This window comes from Lissotriton vulgaris, chromosome 3_1, assembly GCF_964263255.1.
Source record: "Lissotriton vulgaris chromosome 3_1, aLisVul1.2, whole genome shotgun sequence".
NCBI lineage: Eukaryota > Metazoa > Chordata > Amphibia > Caudata > Salamandridae > Lissotriton > Lissotriton vulgaris.
In genome coordinates, this window is record NC_141689.1 from 15,803,318 (window position 1) to 15,820,829 (window position 17,512).

Below are 17,512 nucleotides of genomic sequence, written 5' to 3' on the forward strand. Positions count from 1 at the left end.
CTTGGCAGGCAGCCTCACTGACCAACAGCAGCAGGACTGAAGACAAGTTCTACAGTCCTACAGAGATATGTGTTCTCTAACTACAAGTCAGACTAGCTGGTGCACCCATGAGGCGGACATTGGTGACAGTTTGCCTGTAAAGAGTAAAATCTACAGGCAACCTGATCATGTCAGGGACTGTATCAGGACAGAGGTCCAAAAGATATTGGAGTTGGGAGTTATTGAGCCCTCAGAGAGCCTTTGGGCTAGTCCTGTAGTCCTTGTGCCTAATCCTCACACCCAAGATGGTAAGAGAAGATGAGGTTTTGCGTGGATTACGGAGGCCTCAATGCTGTCACTAGGACAGATGTCCACCCAATACCATGAGCAGATAAGCTCATTGACAAATTGGCTTCTGCCAAGTTTTTGAGTACATTTGACTTGTCAGCTGGCTCCTGGCAGATCAGACTAGCGCATGATGCAAAAGCCAAAACAGCATTTTCAACCCCAGGAGGTCATTATCAATTTGTGGTAATGCCCTTTGGTCTGAAGAATGCACCTGCCACATTCCAAAGGTTGGTGAACCAAGTCCTCTCAGGTCTGGATGACTACTGTGCAGCTTATCTTGATAATATTGCTGTCTTTAGCTCCACTTGGGAAGAGCACCTGATCAACCTGAAGAATGTTTTGGAGACCCTGCAAAAGGCTGGCCTAACTATAAAGGCTACCAAGTGCCAGATAGGGCAGAGCAAGGTTGCCACCTGGTAGGTGGAGGTCAGGTTCAACCATTGGAGAGCAAGATCCAGACCAGAAAGGACTGGACTCCTCCCACCATCCAGACATAGGTCAGAACTTTCTTGGGCTTGTCTGGGTACTACAGGAAGTTTGTTAAGAACTATGGGTCCCTTGTGACACCTCTTAATGACTTGTCTTCCAAGAAAATGCCAAAGAAAGTTCAGTGGACAGTAAGCTGTCAAAAGACATTTGATGACCTGAAGCAGGCCATGTGCACTGCACCTATTCTTCAGAGTCCAGACTACTCCAAGGAATTTATTGTTCAAACAGATGCTTTTGAGTTGGGTGTAGGTGCTGTTCTTTCATAACTAAATAAAGATGGTCAAGACCAGCCGATAGCTTTTATTAGCAGAAGGCTGACCCCTAGAGAGAAACGTTGGTCAGCTATTGAGAGGGAGGCCTTTACTGTGGTTTGGGCCCTGAAGAAGCTGAGGCCATACTTGTTTGGTACTCACTTCAAGATTCAGACAGACCATAAGCCCCTCTTGTGGCTAAACCAGATAAAGGGTGAAAATCCCAAACTGCTTAGGTGGTCCATTCCCCTACAGGGGATGGACTTTACAGTGTACGGAAATTAAGCAATTTAGAGGCCTATATAAGCCCGAGGTATGTCGGTGTACGGAAACCACTACATGGAAGACGGTCAAGGTAGACGCCCGAAAAATGCGAGGAGGAGAAATCTCAAGTAAGTGCGGATTTGACCCGAGCCCAAAACATAAAATAACAAAACCCAAACCTTTTAGGATTAAGCAACAAAGCAGTATAGAGCTTAACGAGATGCAAAAAATCTCCCCTTTTTTCTAGATGAAATAAGAATCCTTCCTGTGTTTTGAAGAAAATCATCACCACAAAAGCAAGAGCGAGTTATTAAATGACATGGTCTCAGGTAAGAGTGACAGACCTTTAGGCAGGGTATGAAAGATAGAAAGTAATGATTTAATTCTTAATAAAATCCCCCCTTTGTTTTCTCATGAACAGAAATAAAAACCTGAACTAAATAGCGGGCAAAGAAAAGAAAGACCGTCTTTCCATAGGATTCACTTGAAATGGAGTCCAGGTACTTATGACCCTACCTTAAAAGCGCACAATAGAATAGGAAAATAACCACCAAAAAATTATGTTTAACAAAAGGTTAAGAAGTTCAAGATGACAACTAATAATTGCAATTTCCTGACAGGAATATTGATATCTGATCCTAAGGGAGTAGCGGAAGAATAATAACCCACTCCATTTATGAAGAATATCCACTGAAGAAAGGTAATACTGCAATAACCAAGGTGTATTGAGATAATGCGGAATGATATTGTGAGGTGATCTAATGACCCCCTCCTATTCCCAAACTTCTAGAAATCAAGATAACCTCCACATGGTCACAGATCGCCAATTTTTAAAAAGGCGACCGACCAATCAACAGCTAAACCTGAGGTATGTATAATACTAACACACCCCAGAGTCAAGTAAAAGCTGAAACGGTTAAATATTATAAAAACCGAAAACCATCACGTCAGCGAGGCGATAACATAAGTGAGATAGGTGAAATAAAATTTATCTCCCACCACGTCATACAGAAGAAAGGTTTGAAGGGATGCAATTGAAAGGGTGTGACCAAACTGAAGTTGCGGGATAACACAAATACTGCATAGGCTTGTCTCCAGAATAGAGTACCCCTATAGTTTACAATCACCCTAATCATCCTGACTATACTAAGTGTGAGCAATTGTGCCTTAGACGGTTTAATGAATATGAATGTTTTGTTACATAGGATGTATCAGAGAGATAATAATCAAAAGATTATTGTACAATATAGATGACTACAGTTAAATTCTGTTCTGCTAAGGAATCAACACAACTAATGATGGAGAAATGATAACATGTTATCCTTTTTGTTTTAAATTTATAGTGATTTTAACTTACACACTGTCCTGAAGAAGGTGACGACATAATATCACCGAAACGCCGCGTCGACATATTTTTGTGTGATAAATTCGTTGCATCGAAATATTTTTAACTGCATTAATATTTTGTGTGATAAAATGGTATATCAAATGTTTTAATAATTTTTTATGAATAAATGTATATATTTGTGTTAAAAGATGGTATGAACAGACAATAATATCTAAAAATAAAAAAAAAATTTAAAGAAAATTTACATCCATTGTTTACATCCTTATCAATGTACGATCTGCTCTGATATGTAAAATGATGTTCATTAAGGCCCACTACAGCTGATTGTGAATTTGTCAATCCACTTGCAACTTTAAATACGGTTGTTGGCTCACCCTATGCTCCCTTCCCTGAACCCCCTAGAGACTTAATTCTTTTCTTTGATTATATGAAAAGGGAACTCTTACTTTTGTTTGCATAATACCCTTCCCTTTTCAAAAAAAGGGTTTCTCCTTCTTATTTGAAGACTTTACAGTGGAACATAGACCAGGGACTGACCATGCCAATGCAGATGGACTCTCCAGATGTTTCCAATTAAAACATGAAGACTCAACTGGTCATGGTTAGTTTAAAGTCCCTGCGTTTGGGTGGGGGGTTGTGTAGAAGAGTAGGGTCTGCTTCCTATGGTCACCCCCACTTTTTGCTGTGATTTTCCGGTTTATCGACTTTAGTGTGGCTGTGGGCCTGCTAAGCAGACCCACAGAACAGCCCTTCTCTCTCTAAACTGATACCATGTACTTTAGGTACATACCACATTGGGTATTGGGTCACCTTTGTGAGCCCATGTATAGTGTACCATAGGTATCCAGGGCATAGGTGTATCCAAGGGCTGCAGCATGGCCACACCTAGCTGGCCATCTAAACTGACACCACAGGCTGATCACTCAGTTTGGGGAAGGTGGCGTAATCAGCCCTTACTTAGATATAGTATATCTATATCTACCTTATATTGTCATATAGTTACTGCTTTTTCTATATACTGTGTTAAGTTAGCATGAGTTTTTTAAATTGTTTAAAGAACATATTTTCCTTCGGCTTCAGTTTGCAAACGACACATAATTGTTATTGTACCTTTCAACCTAGACGAAAGATGTGATTTATTTGAGAATAATATGTTATTGCTCTGATATCAGTTGTGCTTGGTACACTTGGTACACTGTCTGCCCACTGAGAGATGAACCTTCTAAGAATAACCTAACACAAGGTTGCTGGGAGGCCTGATCCTCGCACCACATTAGATATAACACAAATAAAGTTGATTCCAACATTGGGCTCTAAGCGGGTTTAAGATAGAGTTACTGAGAATGCACAAACACACTTGATGGTGCTTCGCATGCAGAGAGCTGGTAGCTGATGATGTGATCTTCTCCTACTGACATTTAGAGGTATGGGCCCGCCCTGCTAAAACCCAAATGAGACCTTCTTAGATATAATATAGTATGCTAAATAGGGTGCGCGAAATAAAGGTGATACAGATTTCTATAGATTTTTGCATTATAATATGCTATCACTGTTCGCTTACTATGGATTAGTGACTATGCTGATAACTCTGATTTTATAATATGTATTCTGGTATTATATAAGATACTGCGTTTGAGAACCTTGCATTGAAAAAAAAATATTTCAAACTTGCACGTGTCTTCTTTTACTCCCCGTTCTAGTTTGAAATGATTATAGAGCGAAAGAGTGTTCATGTGTTCCACGATACCTGAGGTAACCTAAGTTCATGTTCTGGTTTGTCTAAGTCATTGGGAGTTTTTTATGACCAATGAGACACTGTAGCTAGTTTGGTAAGGTGATTTTGGATACTAAGGTGGGTTTTGGGTCACCCTAATTCATCGAGGTTCTAGATCTCCATGCACAGCTCTGTGGGAAAACGGAAACCCTGCTACATGGCGCCCATACGTTGTTGGCCTTATATCATGACACTCGAGTAGTATATCATTCAAACCTTAACCCCTGCATTACCGTTTCCGGAAAACGGTGGTGTCGGAAAAACCTACCTATTTTTGAAATAGGTTCTTTCAAGCTTGAATCTTTCTTAAAACGGTTTCCTTGAGTTACTACCCAGTTGTGCTACAAAGTACTCTTTGTTTTTTCACTTTCCTGTGCAGTCATGGCACAAGCAGTGGACATCCCGATGCATAGTTGCATTGCGGTGCGTGATCATTTGCGGGCTTATGATGTTCCTGTGGAGGGCTTGGCTGTGGTTCTGGTGGTGAGTGCGGAACATGCTTACCCTTACGAACTGTTTTATTTGTGGGTGACATTTAAGGGATTGGACGCAAATTCTGGTGAGTTCCACTCGTACACTGCGTCATCTGTACCTGCTGAATATGCTCCGTACAGAGCACAGGAAGTACCTATAGATGTTTGGCAGCATGGAGTTTGGTTTGGTGGCGCCCTACCCCACTGTTTACCGCTCCAAGGTTAGGTCCTTTGTCCATTCCGGACACTATTGGGTTTACTCCTCACCCTCTTCACAGGAATTGTTCCTTGGCGGAACTTAGGCGACTTCATGTTGTTGCTATTGCCGTGATTAGAGCGCTTGTACATTACACAAGTCGTAATGTTCATGGTGCGGCCCCTAGAGGTGAGCACCTTGCGGCAGGTCAGGCTAATTTGAAAATCAGTCCTGTCATGGTGAATTCCGTGATGGGCAAAAAGCCACAGGATAAGGATGATTTTCCTTTCTGGCTTGCCGAGAAATTTGACCAGCTGGAGGCTGTGTTTCCTGATACGTCTCCTGGTGAAAAACACCGGATTCTTACGCTTAGTTTGCCGAAAGATTTGGCCCCTGAGCTTTGTGACTGTGAATCTTGGGGTAAGACTTTTGCAGCGGTCTATTCGAGGTGCTATGGCACCCCGTCTATGTCCAATCTGTCTGCAGTCCAGAAAACGTGTACAAGATGACCACGGACCGGAGTCTGCGATTCAATTGGGTATGCAGCTGTGTGGCACAATTGAGGTGGTTTGCGATCTGATCCTTGCAAATGTCAAGGGAGATGCAGTGAACTTTCAGGTGGCTAACGCGTTAAAGGCGATTCCCGATCCCAAAAAACCCCGTCAGTTAGTGAGGATAATTGTTGCGGCCTTTAAAACGGTTGGCCGCAATGCCAAGTGTTTTAAGCCTTTTTCTGATAAACAGAAAAGGCAGCCCCAGGGACAGACTTTGGCAGCGGCGGTACAACCCAATACCAATAAAAAACAAAATTGGCCTAAAAAACAGAATCAGGGTAAGCAACAGCAACAACAGGCTCAGACATCTCGCCCTGCGTCTCCCTTGCCTGCGCAGTCGGAACGTGTTTATGATTTGCGCGACCGCGCGATGATTAAATCTCCTGATCCGTTTCAGGCTTCTGACCAACGCTCTCCTCGTTCCTTTCAGGACTCATCGGCTCCGTCAACCTGTGGTGGAGGGGGCGGCAGGGGCCGGGGTGGCCAGCAAGGACGTGGTCAGCCCCGCCCACGCAACGGTGCAGACAAGCAAGAAGGCTCTACGCCTCAGAGACCGCAGTTTGCCAAGAAAAAAGTCGCTGCCTTAATGGCGCATCGATATGCCCCAGATTGTGAGAACGCGGCTTCGGAATCTGACTTGGGCTCTGACCTTGCTGGACAGCGCGGCGGAGATTACCATAGTGAAAGAGGCCCTCCGTCCACTACTGAAGGTGACAGCGACTGACACTTATGTTGTGATTGAAACAGCTGATACAAGAGTTGATCTCCCTGATAGACTTTTTGAAATTGTCCTGTTGATTGAAGGTGGCATACAGCGTACCATAAAAGGGGTATTTTGGGAAAATCTTTCATCTACGTATGACATTTTGCTTTCGGAGGCTGACTGGCTCCCACCTTTTATGCTCGCAGCTCTGAGAGGGTAGGAGGTAATCCTCCCCAGTTTCGCGAACACTGTTTCGAGAGTGGAAGCGCTGCATTTTGCAGAAGAGTGGGCTCTGGCGCTTGCACGGCTGTGTACCGCAATCAGTGTGGCTGGGATAAATTGTCCCCAAGCCACGAGATTCCTTTACGGTCTCAGCCGCAGCCTCAACCTCAATATCCTATACGACGTGAAGCCAAAGCTTTGGTCGCAGCGATCCTTGAACAATTGGAATATCAAGGTGTAATTGAAACATGTGTGTCACCGATGAATAACCCCCTTTTTACTGTAAACAAGCCGGACAGCTCTTACCGTTTGGTTTTGGATTACCGGCATTTAAAATCGCATTGCCGTAACTGTGCAGTACAGAATACTCACGGCTCGGCCCTTGTAAATAGTCTTGTGCGTAAGCGGTTCAAAACCACGCTTGACATTTCCAATGGTTTTTATGCCCATTCATTGGACAGTCTAAGTTCCCAATGGACTTCTTTCACATGCGGCGGTGTCCAAAAAATGTTTTGGCGTCTCCCAATGGGCTATAAGAATAGTCCTGGAATATTTTCCGCTCGCATTGTCTCTCTGTTGGAGAGGGTCGACCCAGATGCTTGTTCTTATGTGGGTGACATCTATCTCACAGACGATGAACTTTGAGAGCATCTGTGTCGAGTGAACAGTATTATTTGTAACTTTGCGGACATGGGTTACAAGTTTAACTTTGCAAAGTCGCACATTGCAGAATGCACAGTGTTGTTTCTAGGCTATGAACTAACTAATGAAGGAAAAGGCTTGGCTCCTCACTTCCTGGAGAAATGCGCACAGTTGCGCTCTCCAACAACACCGAAAAAATTACAATCTTTACTGGGCTTTTTGAATTTCGGGAGGACATACATTCCGGAATATGCCCAGCGTATCAAGCCTTTGTATGCTTTGATACAACCATCTTTTTCCAAATCATGCTGGCTGCCTGAGCATTCAGCTATTCTGCAGTCTTTGCAAGCTGATTTGCTCGCTTCTGAATATTTACAGACTCGTGATAACCAGACCAACCTGGTGATAAGAATTGTCCCTGGGACGGTGGGTTTCACGTACCTAACTTTTAATGAAGGAGATACAGTACCAATGGCTTATAAGTCACACTTGTACACTTCGGCTGAAATGCGCTTTCCCACTGTGGAGAAAGTTTTGACGGCTGTGCAGATGGCAATTCTCAAGGAACGTGCCCTGTCACAGGGAAAACGCATGTTGGTTGTTACCCCGTGTCCTGCCTTGGAGGCAGTTGCGAAAGCCAGTGTACCAAATTCCATAGCTTTTCACCCTAGGTGGATTCAATGGGCTGCATCCTTGGCATCCCAGGATGTCACGTTTATTTTTGACGCCACTTTACGGTCGCAGGAGTATTTACAGTATGAATTTGTTCATCCTGCTCCTTTAGCAATGCGGCCGTTGGAGGATTTCCATTGCATCATTTACACTGATGGTTCGGCGCAGGTTGCGCATGGCTCTAAACATGCCTACGTTTCCGCGTGCGCCATTGTGGTCGGTGCCATGGTGAACGATGAGTTCAAGTCCAGTGTTGTGCACACGCAGACGCTTGGGGACTGCACCACACAATTAGCAGAGCTTCGTGCTCTGATGCTTGCATTGGAGTATGCAGATCCTAGTGTGACGACTTTGATCGTAAGGGACTCCTACTACTGTGTCCAGTCTTACAATGAATGAATTTCGTGATTCCAAAGGTAGCACAATAAAACATAAAATGATCTGGGTCCGAGTGGCGGAACTTAAAGAAAAGTTGCCACTCGTGTTTGTGATTCATACTCTTGGCCATCAGCGCGTGGGAGTCGGTAATTCGCTTGCTGATGAAGCGGCGAAGTCAGCAGTATCAAAATACTTAGTTGCAGCAGTCACGAGGTCCAAAAGTAAGATAGATGATGACATCTTGGCAGCTGTTGCTGTCACTGAGAAGGGAGGTACATATCCTGCGGGATTCCCTTCAAAGTAAACATACCACTTAAGTCCCGATAAGGTTCCTTATGTGAAAATTCCTGATGTTGGCGAACGTTTAATTCCCAACTCGGATCGCAGGGCTTCTTTGATTACAGTGGCTCATGAAGGTGTGGCGTCTGCGCATGTGGGCGTCTCAGCCACTGTAACTCAGCTACAACAGAGGTTCTGGTGGCGGGGACTGTACAAACAGACACGCGATTATTTCCTTCAATGTGACATTTGCCAGCAGATTAAGCCTTCAACTGCTGCGCGTCCGCCTCAGACACAGTTGTACATTTCTAATAAACCACTGGGGTGCGTTTATTTAGATCACTGCGGTCCTTTTTCTTCTGATACTGCATATAAGTACATCTTAGTAGCAGTTGATTCATGCACACGCTTTGTGTGGGTATGGCCCCATCGGAGCGCTGATTCACGGACTGTCATTAAGGATTTGTAGGGATTTTTGCCTGTGGTACTTTCCATTCGCATCAGGGTCCGGCTTTCGTCTTTAAGGCGTATAAGGATGCTATGGTTTCGTTGGGGGTCCAAGTCAAGTTTTCGTCTCCGTACAGACCTGAGGGTAACAGTGTAGTGGAACGAATGAACCGTGACTTAAAGCAATCTTTGACAGCTCGAGTTATAGGCACTGGCAGAAACTGGTTGGCCCATCTCAATGGCGTGCAGCGTGCACTTAATAATCTCCCTAGAAGGTCTCTGGGTGGGCGGACCCCATACGAAATGCTCTTTGGTATCAAGATGTATGTCCCCGACCTCAACGGTCTAGACTGCAAGGCCCAGGCCGCGGCCTTTGACGTAGATGAACATTGCAATGTTTTACAGGATCTACAAAAGACCAGAGACAGTCTAGCAAAGGAACATTTGCCCTCCACATCGGATGATGCGTTGCAGATCCCGGTAGTTGGCTGGCTACCCCAAGTTGGTGAACTGGTTCGAGAGAAGATTGATAACAAGAAAGAGTTTGGTCCCTTATATCGTGCACCGGTTCGGGTTCTTGGAGTGAAGGGCACGAGAACAGTCATATTACCACCACTTCCAGGTCGTAAGGAAAACAGATTTATCTCAATTGACAATGTCAAGACACACAGGGTTGCCAATTCTTCATAGCATGACACCGGCTGTATCCTGTCCTTCCATGGTGAGGCATTCTGTGCTGGTTATTACTTCTGGTGCAGAACCGGAGGTGTCCCTCGAGATGCCTGCTATTTCCAGTCCTTTATTAAATACTATTCCTGTTACTAACAATGATGAGATGAACTACACCTATCCTGCTGATATATCAATGCCAGATTTGCAGTCTTGTTTGGCCGACCAGTCCAGATTCTCTTTTGACTCTGTTTCGGAACTTTCAAAGAAACCCTCAACTATTGCAAAATATGCCACTTTATTTAAAAAACATTTTTTAATCCCCCCTTGGACATACATTTGGTTGATTCTATTTTCATTTTACCTTTTTATGTCAATTGGTTTTGTGTTTTATTTTTTCCACCTGATCGATGGCCACTATGTCAAAGAAAGAACAGGAATTCGGTACCTTAATGGAACATTGGCCCCTCTTTCCTCTTCGCATTCAGCACACAGACTGAAACGAAACTTGAATACAGTCAACATTACTGCTTGGCCTGTCCTTGATGGGATTGTGTGGGATGCGGTTAGATTTCAGATACATGGGCCCACTGAAGTGATTAATGTTCCGAATATGCTTAGAGTTAACATGGGGGATGTGATTAAACAAAATATACGTTCTGATGATTGGGATATTCAGGCCGTAGAAGCATTATTCTCTGATTTGAAATATTATGCTGCTATCGATGCTGAGGATTTATACTTAGATTCTGTTAACTATGGTGATTTGTTTTGCTTCCAACATTATGGTAATCATTTTCTGAATAAGACAAATTCCAGGAGGGTTGCTGTAAATTACACGCTGTGGGAGCATTGCCCAGCTCCTATGGGAGGCAGCTCAAGTACATTTCTGAAAAAATACACTTATTTTACAGACTTTAATCAATCAAATCTTGAGTCATTTTATTTCAAAATGACACAAAAGTCCATGTCCAAAGTTAGACTTACCGATACAAAATTGCTGTATTCGAAGTCCTTTCTAGACAAGTTAGCTGTAGATGGCTACGAGCTATGGAAAGGAACAATTGACCTTAAATCAGTTTGGGGTACCAAAGATTGGCAGGTACAAGGCACTGAGGCTTTGCACCGTGCCTGTCTCATCCCGAATCACATGTTGTTTTTAAATTGTACTATTTCCCAAACAACATGCTTTGGATTGGCGACTTGTAAAAAATTAAATACACCCATCATCCCCGAACTGGAAGAATATTCATGATGGGGTAATTATACTGAATTGTCCATTCGTGAGTTGCAAACTCTGTTGCACAATTCATCCTTTAATGTATCCAGTTTGGATCCGAAGGGTTGGCTGATGTGGCATAGAAGTGCTGATTCTTGCCAACGTCGTTTTTTGGGTTTGGCGGAAGGGTTCACACAAGTCAGACCTGATCCCCGTTTTGAAACTGATTATACTGTCACTACTTACTCTGTGGGGAAACTGTGTCAGACTTGGTTACAACATTCCACGTTAGCTGCAGTTAAACTACATCTGTCTCAGTTAAATGATAATGTGGACTTAAATGATTTTATAAAAGGCCCGGCTAAGGGTAGGTCTAAACGATGGATTTATGCGGTTTACAATGAAATTTGGAAATTTCCGCAAATTGAGGCTGCTAAGCGCCTAAGGGCGATTGACCAGGCAAATTTGGAAAAAGTGCTTGCAGTTGTCGATAACAGTATTAACATGCTTTCTTCCCGAATTTACACATTGAACAATATTGTCTCTTCTGTAGTTGACATTGTGAATGATGAGGTGTCTGTATTGTACCATGGTCAAAATCAATTGCGTTCTGTAATACAGTTTGCATGGACACTACAGACTCTTAAGGCGGGTCGCGTGCCCTGGAGTTACTTGAACGTGTCCTCCCTATTTGCCCCATTTAATTTGACTGACAAGCAGCGCATGCTTTCCATGCGAGATGCATCATTTTCTATGTTACACATTGAAAAGTTAGAATCTTTGCCCTTTTCTGTAGCTGAGGCAGCTGCTGCTACATGGCTTATCCATGGTGTTATTACGTTATCATTTGCTTTGTACAAATTTACTAATTGTATGCGGTATATTGCAATAGGGCGATATGAACCACTAGGCAGTGCTTTCCTCCATGAGGCATGGTCTTTACCATACACGTACAGATGCCTGAAGGATGGAAAGGAAGTGAATCTGAATGGTGAAGAATACACACAGTCGCCTGACCATTCACTGATAAGCAGACACATCCAGTTGCATGGTTCTTGTAATCAGGACCGGCCTAATTTAGCCTGTGTTTTAAACGGCACACCAGTTCCTGCAACAGTTCCCATATTCACTTTATTGACAAACGGTAGTTATTTACTTTTGAATAACGAGGAGTGTTGTGGATTAATGGTCGGTATCGCCTATGTGGTTACTGTATCAGAACGTGTGGTGTGTTGCAAGAACGTGTTATATCCACCCACGCATGGGAATTCAGATGTTTCCATCTGGCCGCGCATCCCAACCTTGAAAGCGGAGTTCAATGGTATGAGCAGAATAAGGGCTCTTTTGTCTCAAAAGGAAGTGGCCCTGAGCTCGGCCCGTGAAACTTATGTCCTTCACATAGCTAACACACGCACAGAGGTGCAGGCACTTTTAAATACTGACTTGCCGTTTCATTTCTGAGAATTAGTTCATCAAATCTTTAATGCCTCCTCCACGTCTGGCTTAGCTCATTTTTTTTAATTGGTTAACAGTGGTCTCGTGTCTACATTTGAAAAGATTTTTGGTGTCATCCCGCTTTCTTCCATTCAATATTTTCGAGTTTGTTTGGCGGATTCCCTGTTTTGCTGGCTTTAGCTGCAGGCGTTTTGATATTATTCTGCTTCCTAAAACATGGATGCCCATCCTGCGCAAGAAGCCGCTCAGCCCCTTCTGACACTGTTTCGCAACCGGATGCTTGATTACTATGGCACCCTGCCGCTTGCGACCTTAAGCACGGCATTTGGATTATCGTTTCAATTTTCCTATTTCACATGTGTCCAGCCTGTGTTTCATTGCCTGAGCTGCGATTTTGACTGGGCCATTGATTTGTGTCTCTGCTTGCCGTTATCTCCTGAAGTCGATTTTAATCACCTGATGGGCCCCATAGTTGCTCACGAGTTGGTTTGTTCTGGCGAAAGGATTATGGCCTTGGCAACGATGCATGGACTAATGGGTCAGTGGGACATACCCGCAGCGGCGCATGAGTTTCTGGCACATAGCGTTCTTGAGAACCCACTGAGTTGTCTTCTGATGTTGCTAGAGGGTCCGGTGCTGGAGGAGCATGTATGTTCTTTCCCATTGCTTAATTGGATGGCTGAACTGTTTTCGGATGATGATAGTGATTTCATGTTGGAAGCTGTTGCTCCCTATTTTGCATTTTCTATCCACCCATGAGTGGCTTTGGAGACTTTCATTATAATGGCACGTGACTTTTTAGTAATTCTGAATGGTGCCTTTTTTCTTACGGACATTAGACTTTATATGTTCTAGGCCTATGATTTTATATTTGGCCTCAAGTTCAAGAATTCTATCATATTTTGTTTGGCCACTATAGGCATTCATACATATTGTTATATAATTATTTTTTACATATATTTAGCTTGGCTCAATATTGTTGAACTCTGCTTTCATGTTATGCCTTTATTATATTATTGGCTTGTTTTTTTGACCGTCCTCGGATCATTGGGTTCATATACTCTATCTTAGTCCTGTCATATAGTTACTGCTTTTTCTATAAACTGTGTTAAGTTAGCATGAGTTTATTAAATGTTTAAACGACATATTTTCCTTCGGCTTCAGTTTGCAAACGACACATAATTGTTATTGCAGCTTTCAACCTAGACGAAAGATGTGATTTATTTGAGAATAATATCTTATTGCTCTGATATCAGTTGTGCTTGGTACACTTGGTACACTGTCTGCACACTGAGAGCTGAACCCTCTAAGAATAACCTAACACAAGGTTGCTGGGAGGCCTGATCCTCGCACCACATTAGACATAACACAAATAAAGTTGCTGCCAACATTGGGCTCTAAGCGGGTTTAAGATAGAGTTACTGAAAATGCACAAACACATTTGATGGTGCTTCGCATGCAGAGAGCTGGTAGCTGATGATGTGATCTTCTCCTACTGACATTTAGAGGTATGGTCCCGCCCTGCTAAAACCCAAACAAGACCTTCTTAGATATAATATAGTATGCTAAATAGGGTGCGCGAAATATAGGTGATACAGATTTCTATAGATTTTCGCATTATAATATGCTATCACCGTTCGCTTACTATGGATTAGTGACTATGCTGATAACTCTGATTTTTATAATATGTATTCTGGTATTATATAAGATACTGCTTTTGAGAACCTTGCTTTGAAAAATAAATATTTCAAACTTGCACGTGTCTACTTTTACTCCCCGTTCTGGTTTAAAATGATTATAGAGCGAAAGAGTGTTCATGTGTTCCACGATACCTGAGGTAACCTAAGTTCATGTTCTGGTTTGTCTAAGTCATTGGGAGTTTGTTATGACCAATGAGACACTCTAGCTCGTTCGGTAAGGGGATTTTGGATACTAAGGTGGGTTTTGGGTCACCCTAATTCACCGAGGTTCTAGATCTCCATGCACAGTTCTGTGGGAGAACGGAAACCCTGCTACAATATATAGACACATATTAACCCCCTTCTGTGTTTCGTATCCAAATATCTAGAAATTCGAGCAGATCAAAACCTCAAATTCACTTGTTACTTGTGAATTTTTGCACTGCACGAGAGTCCTTCGTCAATGCCTAGTAGTGCAGTAATACCCCGTGACTTTGAGAGTCCTTCAACTATGTTCCTCTTTATTTTAGCAACTATGCACGCACCTTCCAGCTGCTTTCAATTGTAGTCAATCGAAAGGGCTTTAAAAGCCGACTTGAGCTGGGATTCCATCTAGCCGCGGACTCGCTGATATCCGGTGAGGATTTGACGGAGGTTGGCTCTAGAACAGGTATGTGAGCTTGCAGCCTGACATCGTATCATGTTTAGTAGCTGAGGCACTAGGTTACGGGTGGCTTAACTGTATGCTTCCCTTTTTCCCTTGTGACGGTCGAGGTTCCTTTGCTCAGTTTAACCGGAGCACGTTTGAACTGTAGGGCAGACTGAGGTTAAAACTTCATAACATCTCACCAGCGGCTTTAACCATAGGAATCGTAAATCAGAGTTGGCGTCTTTTCATACCTTTTTTACTATTTACATATTTATAGTGTCCAATTAGGGATACTCACTCCTCTGCAATTTTAAGTGACACCTCTACTCTGTATTAATAACTGCATGTACCAATAATATGCACTTACTGCCCCCCGGCATAGGTGAGATTTTTTATTAGTTGGATTACTGTCATAATATTTGAGTAAGACATCGCATACATTTGCAAGTCCTTTTTGCCGTATAGACAGGAATTGAGTTGTAGTTATATCATAGATTTATTCTCTGGTTCTACTCTAACAGATTTTTACTACTGTGGAATACCTGGTGTATATGATTAACTAGAGAGAAGCAATACGAACAACATACTGAATCCAGTGACAGAAACCTATAGGTAAGAGGGCTTTAGTACTTCTATTAGCTGGTAATAAAAACAACTTCCTACATGCCCGTACTACTAAAATTTGGTTCTTGCGCAATTAATACTAAGGGCACCTTATATTTTGTCTTAGGATCTGAACTACTTATGAATACGCCACCTACCCAGCAGCAACCCCCTGTGATAACTATGTAAAGAGACACACTGAGAACCCCAACACCTTCTAAAAAGTTAGTATGACACGTTTTACCTATTACCAACAGTAATCTATATCTCCTAGCGTAGTCCTAACTACGTCTATCTCTGTTTCAGAACAAAGCGACAGAAGATTAGATGATCCATTTCTGGGCATCGCATTTTAATGAATTGCATTTAAGAAAGCGATTCTCTTTTATATTAAGTAGGTATTTTTTATGAGATTGTTGTAAGGTGGAGGGCCTGTGACTCACATCTCTTTCTTTGGATCTATCACACGCTTGAGGATAAACTTTCTATCCCTTTGTCTTTTTCTCTCTGTAGCAACTGAACTAATAGCTACTCTGTATACTTTGGCGCATCATGATTTATCTATAGCACTTCTATAGAGTCAAGCCAACCACTCCGACTCCATGTGGTTTGACTTCTGGCATCGCTATGAGACCTTGCTTTGAAGCATAGCCGCACTAGATAAAAGATAACGCTAAACTGTGAAATTTTATAAGGATGCAACAGACATTGTCAAATTAACATTAAGCATGGGCGAATTTTGCGGATCTCGCGTTCGCGGATTTTGCGGATTTGCGAACTCACAATCCGCAAAATCCGCAAATTCTCGCGAATTTGGGGATTTTTTTTTTTTTTATGTTCGCACGGGTTTCTGCAAGTTCGAGAGGGTTTTGTACAATTTCGCAAATTGCGAAATTGTACAAAATGCGTGCGAACTCTCAGCAACCCGTGCGAACACAATAATATGAAGAAAAAGAAGCTCCTGGTCACAGGAACAGCACGGGGATTGCGCTCATGAAAGTCAAGGATGCAAAGGCCTCTACCCAGCATCACAGCTGCCTTTCCACGGTAGATTTGGGAAGAGGCACACCTGTCCAGCCTCGAAGACGCTCATGATTGTTTTTGGGCTAATGAATGAGTCACTGAATTTGAGCATCAACTGGTTCGAGCGACCATGTGTGTGTTACTATGCAATCGCTCCGAAGGGCGCAGGGGTCCCTTGAGTGAGCTGTCCATCATAGTGGGTGAATGGCGGGAAGACGGTGCAAACCGCGAGTGTGTGCGCGGGGCCAAACGTGCGGGGCTTCCATGCGAGTTCACATGCCTCTTGTGTGCATAAAAGGTCAGAGAAAGATCAGTTCAGCAGATGAAGAGAAAAAGCTCCACAGGAAGGGTCACAGGAAGGGCATTTGTAAATATTTTAGGATGGCGCCGGCAAGCTGCCAGCGCCATCCTCAAATACTTACTGCAAGCTGCCAGCGCCCTCCTAAAATACTTACTAAATTAGCTTCAACAGGAAGCTCTAATAGATAAAATAAAGCAGTTGCGAGCACCTGCTTTATTTTATCTATTAGAGCTTCCTGTTGAAGCTAACTTAGTAACTATTTTAGGATGGCGCTGGCAGCTTGCCGGCGCCATCCTAAAATAGTTACAACAGGGCAGGCTTGAACTTTTGCCCCCGGAAAAATCCGCCGCTCGCGGATTTGCGGATTTTCGGTAAATTCGCGGGAGTTCGCGGATTGCGAATTTACCGAAAATCCGCAAAATCCGCGAGCGGAACGGATTTTCCGCCCATGCTTGATTAACATGTAATTCTTTGTATATCTTTTCAAATTTCAGATGTAAAGGACCCCTTGTTTTTAACGTTGATTGTATTAGTCTTTGTTTGATGTCGGCTCTGATGAATGTGATGTAACTAGGCTCACCGAAACGTACGTAGGCCATATACACCTGAGACCCCTACATATAAAGACAAAAAGGAGAAAGAAGCCTATGAAAAAATGACTCATGATTTGGGATACAATCCAAGATGAAAAGATTGGACACCTAGCCGCAAAAAAACATACTGGGATCTCATATGTACCATTGTCCTTTGTTTGATTTCATTGTATTTTGTTACCATTGAGAGTATGCTAGATTAGGTATGAATGATGAGGAATGTATGTTTTGATAACAATTTTTCTTTGTGGGGTCGAAATTAAATTTCACTTTTTACTATTGTCATTTATGTCTTCTTGCAT